Source organism: Ambystoma mexicanum, chromosome 3q, assembly GCF_040938575.1.
Source record: "Ambystoma mexicanum isolate Mex_15411 chromosome 3q, UKY_AmexF1_1, whole genome shotgun sequence".
In the NCBI taxonomy this organism is placed as follows: Eukaryota; Metazoa; Chordata; class Amphibia; order Caudata; family Ambystomatidae; genus Ambystoma; species Ambystoma mexicanum.
Window position 1 is genome coordinate 1,042,532,786 of NC_090926.1, and position 12,488 is coordinate 1,042,545,273.

Consider the following 12,488-nt stretch of genomic DNA (forward strand, 5'->3'; position numbering starts at 1 on the left):
CTTCCGGATCCTTGTTCACACGACCTGATTGTAGGTAAGTCAAATTAGACCTTCCAAATGATACAACTCTCTGACTGATAAAACAGGCAGAGAGCTGGATCACTGGAAAGGGCGTGGGTATCGTATCGGAAGTCAGCCTAGGATAGATAAAGTATCATAAGAAACTGTCCCAAACTCAACTCACTATTATAGCACAGTATTAGCATTAATTCAAAACACTGACCTTATGGCAAAAACTGAAGTATCCAACAAAAGTCTCTTGACGAAAACCAGCAGTTGAACCAACGACAAAGGAGGGAAGATTAGTAAGGGAGACTTATCCCGAACGGCACGAGGCTCACGCTAGATACTGGGTTGGTGCACCACGGGACAGCGACCAAAGTACTGTGCACAATCACCTTCCAATAGTTCATGAAATTCTTCCTTTCCCACGAAGAACAAAAAATAGAAGTTCACCTGTTAACTATCCAAAGGTTCAAAGTAGTTCAGAAAACCACGTGCAGGATTGCACACAACAGCGTACACGCAGCCAGGACAGCCGCGCTTGAAGACAGCGTCCGCGTGGATAGTTGGCACGTGAACAGGATACACGCAGCCCAGGACAGCCGCGCTTGAAGACAGCGTCCGTGTGGAGATTTGGCACGCAAACAGGATACACGCAGCCTAGGACAGCTGCGCTTGGAGACAGCGTTCGCGTGTGGATAAGAACGCGAACCGGATACACGGCTCCAGGAATTAGCGTGTGGAGGAAAACCCGCTACAAAAGGCCAAAGAAGTTGCTGCAGGGAATGCGAGGACGCAGGTCCAGAGTTCAGCTACAAAAACACCAAAAATGATTTAATCAGAAGCAGCGAGCGACGTTTCCATGCTGCTTATGTACGTACTGCCATAACACACGTCACGTGAATTTAAAGATGTGAAAAATGCAGACGTCGTTTTCCTGGCAATGCATCAAACAACCACCATTTTGAATAGAACAGTCTAGCGGTTCTATGGGCGTAACTCATTCTGTATGGAGAGGTTGTTCCCGGTCCAGAGATATGTCCAGCAGACATGACAGTGCCACCCCCCCAAAGGAGCAACCTCTCCCCTTTTCGAGTGGAATCGCCTTAATAAAGCAGGAGCATGAATGTTGGACAGAGGTTCCCAGGATCTATCCTCGGGACCATAGCCTTTCCAATCCACCAGATAATACGGCTTCCCAGAACGTAGACTTATGTCCAGTATGTCCTGTACCTCATATTCGTCTGAACCTTTCACAGAAATAGCAACAGCATCAGAGCACGGTTTGATGAGTGACACATGGAATAAAGGATGCACTCGCCACCGTTGTGGCAATGCCAGACGGACAGCAGCCGGATTTATAACGTGGAGCACTTCATATGGCCCGATGTATTTAGGCAACAATTTCTTTTTACTGGGTATCCTCAAGTTTTTAGTGGACAGCCATACCTTCATACCTGCTTTGTAGACAGGTGCAGGGATTCTATGAGCATCGGCATAGGTCTCATCTCGTTTTTTAGCTTGCTCCAATTGCTGCTTAACTTTCGTCTGTAGACTCTTTAGATCTCTAATATTACGTCCTGCTGCAGGAGTATCCAAAGACAAACTGGAATCTAAAGGAATGCATCGGGGGTGTTGCCCATACAGAGCATAGAAAGGCGAAGTACCTATGGCACTATGGTAGGAATTATTATAGGCAAACTCTGCTGCCGGCAGGACATTGAGCCAATCTGACTGATACTTCAGGCACAAACATCGCAGATATTGTTCCATAGTGCTATTGACTCTGTCTGTCCATCCGTTTGAGGGTGATGAGCACTAGACAACCTGTCATCAATTAGTAATGCCGAATTTAGTGCTCTCCAAAAACGTGACGCAAATTGTGAGCCCCTGTCAGTGATTATCACTGAAGGTAGACCAAAAAACGGAATATATGCCGGATGAATAAATCAGCCAGACCAGCAGCTGTTGGTAAACCAATACAGGGGATAAAAAGAGCCAATTTTGTAAAGTAGTCCACCACAACCCATATGGTATCGTAGTCATTATTTCTTGGAAGTTCTACCACAAAATCCATTGATATCATGTCCCATGGTTTTTGAAAAGCAGGTAGGGACTGGAGTAAACCCACTGGTTTGCCAGGAGTGTTCTTGCATTGAATGCATACAGAACATGTTGAAACATAATAACATCTTGTGTTATGGACGGCCACCAACACCATCTTTTAAGCAACTCTAGGGTCTTCTGTCCAGGATGGGCTGCAATCAAGGAATCGTGACCCCAACTGAGGGCCTTGTTCCGAGTGGTAACAGTTGGTAGATAGAGTACTCCTTGTTTGAAAGGCAAACCATTGTATTATATCCAGATTCAATCCCTGAATCAATTGTGGTGTTTTTTCACCCACTCCTGTAACTCGTTTTTTTGGGAAGGTTGTGCAGAACTACATATCACGTGATCTGCCAACAACTTATTTTGCACCGATGGTTCTTCCTTCACCTCTTCACCGATGTGAGACAAAGCATCCGACTTGACATGTTGTCTGGCAGGGCGATAAGTAATCTGGAAATTGTATTGAGCAAAAGACATGCCATCTGGCCTGTGTAGCTGTAAGACATTTCATAGTTTTGAATGCCTGAAGATTTCTATGATCCGAGTACAACAGCACCTGATGTTTGGCCCCAAGAAGATGTCGCCATTCTCGGAAAGCATCCTTGATTGCAAGTAATTCCCGCTCAGTGACAGTATAGTTCTGTTCATATGAGGTAAGCTTACGTGAGAAGAAAGCAACTGGATGCTCCTCCTTGGTTTCTGCACAAACTTGCGAAAGTACATCTCCTGTAGCGACACTGGAAGCATCTACTTCAACGATAAACAGACAATCCGGATCAGGATGTTGAAGTACAGTTGCAGTGGTAAATGCTTCCTTTAACATATCAAAAGATGCTTGGGCATTCTGGTTCCAACAGAATGGAACTTTGGAACTAGTTAAAGCTGTCAATGGGGCCACTGTTTTGGAGAAAGAACGAATAAATCTGCGATTAAAAATTCGCAAAACCTAGGAATGACTGTAATGACTTGACATTGTGTGGAATGGGCCAATTCAATATGGCCTTCGCTTTGGAACGACTCATTCGAACAGCTTGATTGGTAATGTCGTAACCCAGAAATTCGACTTCTTGTGTATGAAAGACACATTTCTCGGCTTTAACAAAGAGCTTGTTCTCTCTGAGTCTTTGTAAGACAGCTAACACGTGTAACATGTTCTGGAAAAGACGAATCTATCAAAATGTCATCTAAGTAAATCACCACAAATTGGTCCATCATATCTCTGAAGATATCGTTCATGAAGAACTGAAATGTGGCGGGAGCGTTACAAAGACCAAAAGGCATCACGAAATATTCATAAAGGCCGTACCGCGTCTTAAAAGTGGTCTTCCATTCATCTCCTTCACGAATGCGAACCAGATTGTAAGCTCCGCGCAAGTCCAATTTAGAGAAGTACCTGGAAGTTCCTAATTGATCTAACAAAACATTTATCAGTGGTAAAGGGTACTGATTCTTTATGGTGATTCGTTAAGAGCCCTGTAATCAATGCAGGACCTTAGATCTCCTTCTTTCTTCGGAACAAAGAATAAAGGAGAGGCAGCAGGCGATTGAGATGGCCGTATAAATCCCATATCGAGAGCTTTATCGATGTATTCTTTCAAGACAACATCTTCTTTGGGAGTTAAAGAATAGACTCGACCAGTAGGGATTTAGCTCCAGGAATTAGTTCAATTGGACAATACTGCCTATGTGGAGGCAGCTGTTCTGCCTGGCCTTTGTCAAATACATCAGCAAAATCTGTATATTCACTTGGTATATGTGTACCACTCTGATGTACCACACTAATAGTGGAAATTCCCTCCATACAGGCCAAAATATGTGATTTTATTTGACACCTCCTGACTGGTAAAGCAATGTTCATTGCAAAAAACGGAAGGATATTGGATCAATCCCATCGCCAGTCAATGGCGGGATTATGAAGAGTCAACCAAGCAAGTCCAAGTAATATTTTGTACTGAGGAGCCGCAATGACATCGAAGACTATTTCCTCCGAATGACCATTTAATAAAGTCCTCTGAATAGGTACAGTCGTCTGAGTTACCATACCGGAAATCAAGACCAATCCATCCACAGTATTAACTGTTTCAGGTTTGTTCTTGTCTACAAGGGTATAGAACATTTCTTGGCATATGTGATATCGATGTAATTATTAGTGGCTCCAGAATCAACCATAGCCTTGGAAACCAATTCTTGATCATCAAAACGTAAAGTCATCTCAACAGCTATAGGTGCGTGCGCTGGAAATGTATGAGTCTGATGTAACACTCGACACAGAGACTCCTGCTACTGTCGAGTTTTGGCGTTTCCCGAAGGCTTAACTGGTTTTTTTAGGACATGCCGCCAGTAAATGCTCAGATGAACCGCCATACATACATAAATTGTTTTTTCTTCGGTTCTCTTTCTGCTCTAGACAACCGGCCTCTCACAGCACCAATTTGCATTGGTTCAGGATCATTCGAAGAAGCTGCCGGTGTCTCAGAACGAACCGGTGCATGCAGGAAAGGTTTTCTCTCTCCTTTGCGAGCATTTCTTCGATCATCAATTTGTAGAATCAAATCAAGAAATTCTGAGAAACCTGTAGGAACCACTGGGACCGTGGACAAGGCATCTTTGAGTTCTTCTGAAAGACCCTTCTAGAAAACAGCCGTCCTCTTGTCTTCAGGGCCATTGGGTTTCGGCTGTTAATTGGTTGAATCGGGCGATGTAAGCCAACATAGGTTGACTGCCTTGTTGTAGACTCAGCAACTCCAGATCTGTGGCTTGAGTAGCGTAGCACATATCAAAGACTTCACTCATAGCAGCCAGAAGATCATCGCAATCGTACAACAAGGGGCTATTTGATTCCAATAAAGGATTAGCCCAAGCAGCAGCTGTACCCCCCCAAATGGGAAAGCACGAATGCTGCTTTAGTAGTTGGGTCGGGAAACAAATTAGGCCGGCAAAGGAAATGGAGTCGGCACTGATTAACAAAAGTTCTATCGGTTTTAGGATCACCTGTGAACCGTTCCGGGGGAGCCAAGGGAAACTGTTGGCATAACCACTTTAAGAGTTCCCTTTGATAATGATGGTGCTGTAGTCCCAGATCCAGATGCAGTGGCTACTGGATCCTGTGCTTCCTGAGGAGTGGCATGCATGGCATCTTGCATAACATCCATTCAATGCCGTAGCATGTCCTGTGCCGTAATCATTTAATTTCTCAAGTCGGTGATTAACTAAGTCAAAACAGTTAAAGGATCCGTACCCTCCATGGCTTCTGATTCTGTCATAAATCACCAATTTATCAATTGAAAAGGATACAGTAACCAAAAAGGATACAATTGGTAGGGCTCTTCCGGATCCTTGTTCACACGACTTGATTGTAGGCAAGTCAAATTAGACCTTCCAAATGATACAACTCTCTGACTGATAAAACAGGCAGAGAGATGGGTCACTGGAAAGGGCGTGGGTATTGTATCGGAAGTCAGCCTAGGATAGATAAAGTATCATAAGAAACTGTCCCAAACTCAACTCACTATGATAGCACAGTATTAGCATTAATTCAAAACACTGACCTTGTGGCATAAACTGAAGTATCCACCAAAAGTCTCTTGACGAAAACCAGGAGTTGAACCAACGACAAAGGAGGGAAGATTAGTAAGGGAGACTTATCCCGAACGGCACGAGGCTCACGCTAGATACTGGGTTGGTGCACCACAGGCTAGCGTCCAAAGCACTGTGCACAATCACCTTCCAATAGTTCATGAAATGCTTCCTTTCCCACGAAGAACAAAAAATAGAAGTTCACCTGTTAACTATCACAGGTACCAAAGGTTCAAAGTAGTTCAGAAAACCATGTGCAGGATTGCACGTGACAGCGTACACGCAGCCAGGACAGCCGTGCTTGTAGACAGCGTTTGCGTGTGGAGAGTTGATGCGAGGACGCAGGTCCAGAGTTCAGCTACAAAAACGGCAAAAATGATTTAATCCGAAGCAACGAGCGACGTTTCCATGTTGCTTATGTACGTACTGCCGTAACACACGTGACGGAACTAAGTCACGTGAATTTAACGACGTGAAAAATGCAGATGTCGTTTTCCTGGCAATGCATCAAACAACCTCCATTTCGGTCTAGCGGTTCTATGGGCGTAACTCAATCTGTATGGAGAGGTTGTTCCCGGTCCAGAGATGTCCAGCAGGCATGACACTTGTTAGTCTCCCGCCACCCTTAAAACCCGCTGTTGACCTTACTATCCCAGCTAATTTCCACTTGATTTCACTTCTTCCCTTTCTTATGAAGCTTCTAGAACCTTTTGATTTCTCCTTCTTGGAAACCTTTTAACATGTTTGATCCATTTCAGTCGGGATTTCACTGTGGTCGTGACACGGAAAGTGTCCTGGTTTCGGTTATGGATGATTTTCCTCAGCTGGTTGACCAGTGGGGCAAAGGGCACCGATTTTATTACATCTTTCTGCTGCTTTTTTCATGATCAACCACTGACTCCTGATGGATCGCCTCGCTTTTGGCCGGACTTTTGACTAGTATTGCCTTGGCTCGCCTCCTTCCTGACTGTTGGGGGCCATCTCATTATCTTCCTCCTTTTCGTTCCCACTCTTGCCTTCTCTCCTGTGGGTTATCCCAGGGCTCTGCCTTGTCTCTTATGCTACTTAAAATCTTCATGCAGCCCCTTGTACGACTGATCCACAGCCTCTGTGTTTTTCCTATGCTAACGACACGCAGATTATTGTATGGCTTAATCTCATCCAGCCTGATGCATCGTTGCATTTTAGGTCGTGTCTGGCGGCTGTGGGTTGTTGGGTGAGCAGCAATTGGCTTAAGTTGAATGGAGACAAAACTGAGGTATCGGTGGTTGGTCCCCCGTCCACTCCCTGCACTCCTTCTTTTTGGCCTTCTGCTCTGGTTTCCTTTCCTACACTGGTGTCTGTTAAAGATTTGGGCTTTAAGATTTCTGCTTTCTCTTTCTACATAGGCCCAGGTCAGCGCTATTTGTCGGGTTGGCCACTTCCATCTGAAGGTTCTCTGTAAGGTTTTACCTTTTCATCCTAAGCATCCTTGTGCTCTGATCGTTGCCTCTCATCTTAAGTTGCATCGACTATTGCAACTCTCTTCCTGGCTCAACTTCTCTACCTCATTCGCTGGCTGCACCTTCTTCAAAATCTGGCAGCTCTTGTTGGGACTGCTACCCCGAACGGTTCTCAACCGTCGCGAAACCGATCGAATTTAAGTCCTCCTGCATAGTTCACTGTTCATTTTATGGCCAGGTTGCTGAATTTATGCAGGACAAGTTTGCTCCCTATATTCCTGGGTGCTCGCTTTGCTCTTAGGATACCCGTCTTATCTCTGTTCCTCATTTTCAGTTAACTAGGACAGGGGGGGACAGTCTTTCTCAGTTGCTGCAGCCAAATTGTGGAATTCTTTGCCACCCTCTCTTAGGGCTATTGTCAATCACTTTCATTTAAGGAGTTGTCTGAAAACCCTGTTTTTAGGTTTTGAGGTTTTATATCTCTGGCTGTCTCTGCTGTGTCAAGTGCCAAGATAATCATTCATTTTTTATATAGAGCTTAATCGAAAGTGCTTTACATAGGACATATTTACGTACATTAATATTATTACCCAATCGAAATTGGTACTTATTGACTCGGAAGGACAAAAGGCTGAGTTGATCTTGCTGGGATTTGAACCTGCGAAGTGCAGATGAAACGCAGATCACAGCAATGAGCGTTTAACCCAGTGCCCTTTGGTGTACGTGCGCTATATAAGTGTATGTAACCTAATATAACAATGCCACGCCAACTATTAGAAGTGACTGGGCTAAGCTGTGTGAAAAAAGATGACTGCAGAGAAACCTAAATGGGTGACTGTAATAGGGAAGACATATTGAGAAATCAACATACTAGAGCCATTTGTTCCTGGACTCTTCATGATGGTGAGTTCAGTGATGGAATCTGTGGTAGATGTGGAACTGATGAATTGGCATTATTTAACCACTATGAAAAATCTACTCCACTAGCCATAGGCTGAATGCCTGAGTGCTGTCCCAAGACTCTCTGCCATTGAGTGAGTTTGTAAAGTCAGTTAACTAAGGTTTCAGTTTGCAGTTTATTTCCTACTGTTTTTCTATTGTTAAAATGGAACCCTATCGGGCCTTTTATTCTGTACTTGATGCTGGGACGCCCAAGATCTGAACTACCTTTAGTTATTTTAGGTGCTGTGAGAAACTTCAGGGTATTCACTCCTAGACCACCGGGATCCTCTTCTCAGGTGGCCAGGGAAAAGCCATTGCTCTTATCTCCTGACCCTGGGGTGGAGAAATGAGGGAGGATCACCTGGGTGGTGGGTCCTTGGGAGTGGGGTGCCTGCAGGCAAGACATGGTATCCCCTTTCCCTATTGAAGACGAACCTAACCCTCCCTTGACCATTATCTATTCTAAAGAATTTTTCTAAGGCGCCAACTCGCCCGCAGGCCTCAGAGCGCTCACAAACAATTCAAACAAACAAATGGGGAAACCATGTCAGTGAATGGCGGTCAAAGAGAAGTGGGGGAGAGGAAGAGAAGGTGACCTAAATTCCTCCATCGCACAGGTATATTTTCAAAGCTTTCCTGAACTGGGCGGTCGGTCGACGGAAGCTGCAGGATAGAATGGGGTAAATCATTCCAGACCCTTGGGCCCCAGGCATTAAAACTCTGGTCTCCTAATCTCTTGAGTTTGAAACGTGGGTCCAATAATAGGTCCTTGTTATTGGACAGCAGTGTTCACCTGCGAGGCAATCTCATATTTCGTGATCCAAGAAAGCTAGGAGCAATACCTGCATGGCATTTGTATACCAGGTAGGATGCGTTGAAATGAATCCACTGGTGGAGAGGGAGAAAGTGTAGTTTCTTGTGGGCATCGGAGAATGCCTGATGTAATCTTTAGTTCCGTTAAGGCTATTGTAAGACCTGTCCCCTCTTTCCCCATCTTTTACCTCTGACAGTACTGGGACGAGGAAGAGGCAACTAGGAGTGATGAACACTAACACTTCATTTCACCACTCTAGTACTGGGACGAAGATGCCTGTAGAGTGTTTTTAAAGGTCCGGCATGTCCTTTAATTATGGTCATGCAGGCCCAATTGAAAATCCACACCTGCAACCTGCCAAAGGGCTGTACGTGTATAAAGGGAGACTATGCAGCAGAGCACATGGAGACATGGGTGGCAGAGACCAGCAGGAGACCTGTCGTGAGGAGGCAGCCATGGTGGGGCCTGAGAGGAAGCGAGGACGCCGGCCGAAATCCAGGAGGACCTGTGTGTTAGGGAGAATTCTCTATTTAGGCTGAATTTCCTAACCTAGTGAGTCCCCCAGCAGCTTTGCTGGGTTTTTGGGGTTTATTTTTTTCTCCTGCCAAGAGTGAGACTCTTTTACCCTCACTCTTGGGCATGACTTGAGAGTGTTTCTGTCACTTGCTATGTGCTTATGGGCTATGGGGTATTTTTTCCCCATAGGCTATCATTGGTTTTTGAATATGTGTTACACAGCACCCTCAGTGCAGTAACACAGGGGTGTCGTAGAGACCCCCAAACATAGACTCCACACCCTGGGACTGACTACTGTCTCCCTGGGTCTGTAAAGTCACCATTGACTTTACTAGTCTTAATTTAGGAACTTAACCAGTACAAACCATCATACTGTGGAAGTACTGGTAGGGGCAATTAGATTGCCCCGGGGTCTGTTGCCGAGGGGGTACTGTCCCGTCCCCCTGGCTGGTGGCAGTGGATACCACAGAAATATTCCACCGGAATATTTCCCAATGGGATTTCCCATTGATTTTAATGCACCACTTTTTGGTGCAATGTTAAAGATACCGCCGGTTTATTTATTTAATATAAATTCACCGGTTGGGATTTTTTGCCAGAACTCGCCGCCAAAATGGCGTCTAGGTTCACTTCAGTAACCCTGAACCCGAGTCGAGCCTTTGTTCCACTTTTGGCGGGCTTCTGCACAGAAGCCCTCCAAAGTGGTGCCATTCTGTCTGGGTACCAGAGAGGGTGTGGGAGGGGGTTTAGGCACCCTGGACTGAGTTGCCTTGCCAACTCATGTCGCACTCTGGTGTGATTGGCCCAAGTGGTGAGCCACCCCGCTCACCACTTAGCATGTTTGAGTGACAGCTAGGCTGTATGAATGGGGGTTTGCTGCATAAAAGCAGGGTTTTTGGGACTGGTTCTTCAGAAGTCGCCACAGGACCTAAGAAGCCGAAGAGGGAGAAGCTGAGCCGACCTACCAAGACGACACCACCGGTGGAGCCCTGCGGAACCGTCTCACCACTTTTCCCGACGACAGAGGAGATCTCCCGCCGGAGAGTCTTCTTCCCTTGACTGGTGGGGACAACCAGTTTCTGCCTTCTTTTCGCCGCCCTGAAGCATCTCGTGGCCGCCTTGCCTGTGCCAAGCACCCCGGCAACCGGGATACCACTTTTTACCTCAACCGCGAAAGAGGGGTAACATCCTTTTAACCGGAAAAACTCCACAGCTGGTTTCTTCCCTGGTAGTGCAACCACCTTCAGCTTTCCTCCACGACGAGATATTCTCCTCCCCTGGACGACGCCACGAATTGCACCCACTACCAGGAACAACTGCCCCCGCTGGAGGATCCTGTGCATTTTAAAGGTACCGTCTTCCGCCCGGCTTCCCTTGCCACCGATTGTACGGGGTAGATTTAGCCCTCGTCTCTCGACCCTGGGTAAGCCTGGGACACCCTAACTAAACTTTTCTTAACTGGGAAAAACCTTTTCTACTCACCTGTAAAGACTTGTGACATTGTGTGATCTTGGGCATCTTTTTGCCTGGCTTTCCCTAGAGTGGGCCTGGCAACCGAACTTCCTTGCTCCTCAATAGACTGCCTTTCTACGCTCACTGTGAATCTCTGGAAAAGTGTTTTGCCTTGCTGTTTTCACTTCTTTTGCCTTTTCCCTCCCTTTTTAACTAACTTGTTGGAGTGCCATCTAACGTTAAGCGCTCACCTCTGTTTGGAAATAAGTGGTGTTAACTTAGACTTGTCCAACAAATAACTAGGGATGTACATATAAGTAATAGTGACTGTGTTTTGACTTTTTCTGTGCTAGTGTAATTTATGAGTGTGTCTTTTAAATAAATAATTATATACTTTTACACCTAGCTCTGGTCAGTGTTTGCTTGTGCTACTGTGCCTCTGTACCTATTATGTATGCTCTGTATACTGCCTAACTCTTCTTGAGGGAAGTCTGACTGCTCAGCCACAGCTACCAGGTAAATCTGGGTGGTACAGACTGCTACCAAGTGGGTTTACTGCCAAACACCTGTAGTCTTAAATCTTTTGCAGTGGTCCCAGAGGGAACTGCACAGGTTTCTGTCTAACACTGTGGATCCCAAGACAAGCTGGGCTGAGAAGCAACAACAGGAGTGGGAGCGCAAGCAGCTGCGAACGAGGCAGGAGGAGGAAAGGACGCTGTCCGCACCCAGGCCAAAGGAGCAGGGCCGCCGGCATGTGGATGACGGCATCCGGAATGTGAGCGGTGGTGGACAGTGTGGTCTGACAATTGCGCCTAGATCAGTGAGCCCTACGTGATGAAAACCAAAAGATATTGTGAAATAAACCAAGGAGCACGGTGTGTGAACTGGTAAAGTGAACCAGGAGGGTCAAGCAGACCTATTTAGTGTTGAACATTGAAAGTTGTAACCAGTGCAAGTGCTACATTGAAATCTTGGGGAAGTGAACCCTGAGATTTGAGAAACTATCAAATACTGTCTTGAGGATGGAGCCTCAAGACCCCATTTTTTGTGTGAATTGTTTTACATTGAACTTGGGGAAGGGATCCACAAGGATTGTGTGGAACTATTTTGTCTTGGATTGGGGAAAAGCTAATCTTGAGACTTTTGTGGAACTTTACAGAACTTGGGGAAGGGGGAGCTTCAAGGGAAGCTAAGAGCGGGAAGAAGCTCAGAACATTGTTGATCACCATTTCTTTCATTCGTGACATCCCTACACACTGTTTAGCTTTAGTTGTGAGGGCAAGAATAGGTTTTGGACACAGACTTTTAAGTTGAACTCTTTGACTCCGACTTTCCTTATTTTCGTTCAGGTAGGGAAATTCCACCTTAGCATAGGGCAAGTTAGGCCTTCAACCATCCTGACATTTAAGTCCATAAAGTTATTTTGTTTGAACGTTGAATCTGTTGTCTGTCTTGCTTCAAGATGCCTTCACAGTGCCTAGTGGCCCTGGTTGAACCTGGACTATCCCAGAGACTATCTGCCAGGGTCACATCGTGAAAGACATTGCAAGTAATCTATTTCATAAAGTTACTCCCCAGTAATAATTCTTAGTTTTGCATAACTACACAGGAGAGATATATTTTGCCTAACAAAT

At 45.6% G+C, this 12,488-nt stretch overlaps 1 protein-coding gene across 1 annotated transcript in view; it reads left to right on the forward strand.

Annotated features, from left to right (window-relative positions):
• Positions 1 to 12,488, forward strand: part of GAA (alpha glucosidase) — a 752,056-nt gene that overhangs the window by 155,372 nt on the left and 584,196 nt on the right. The window lies entirely within an intron of this gene.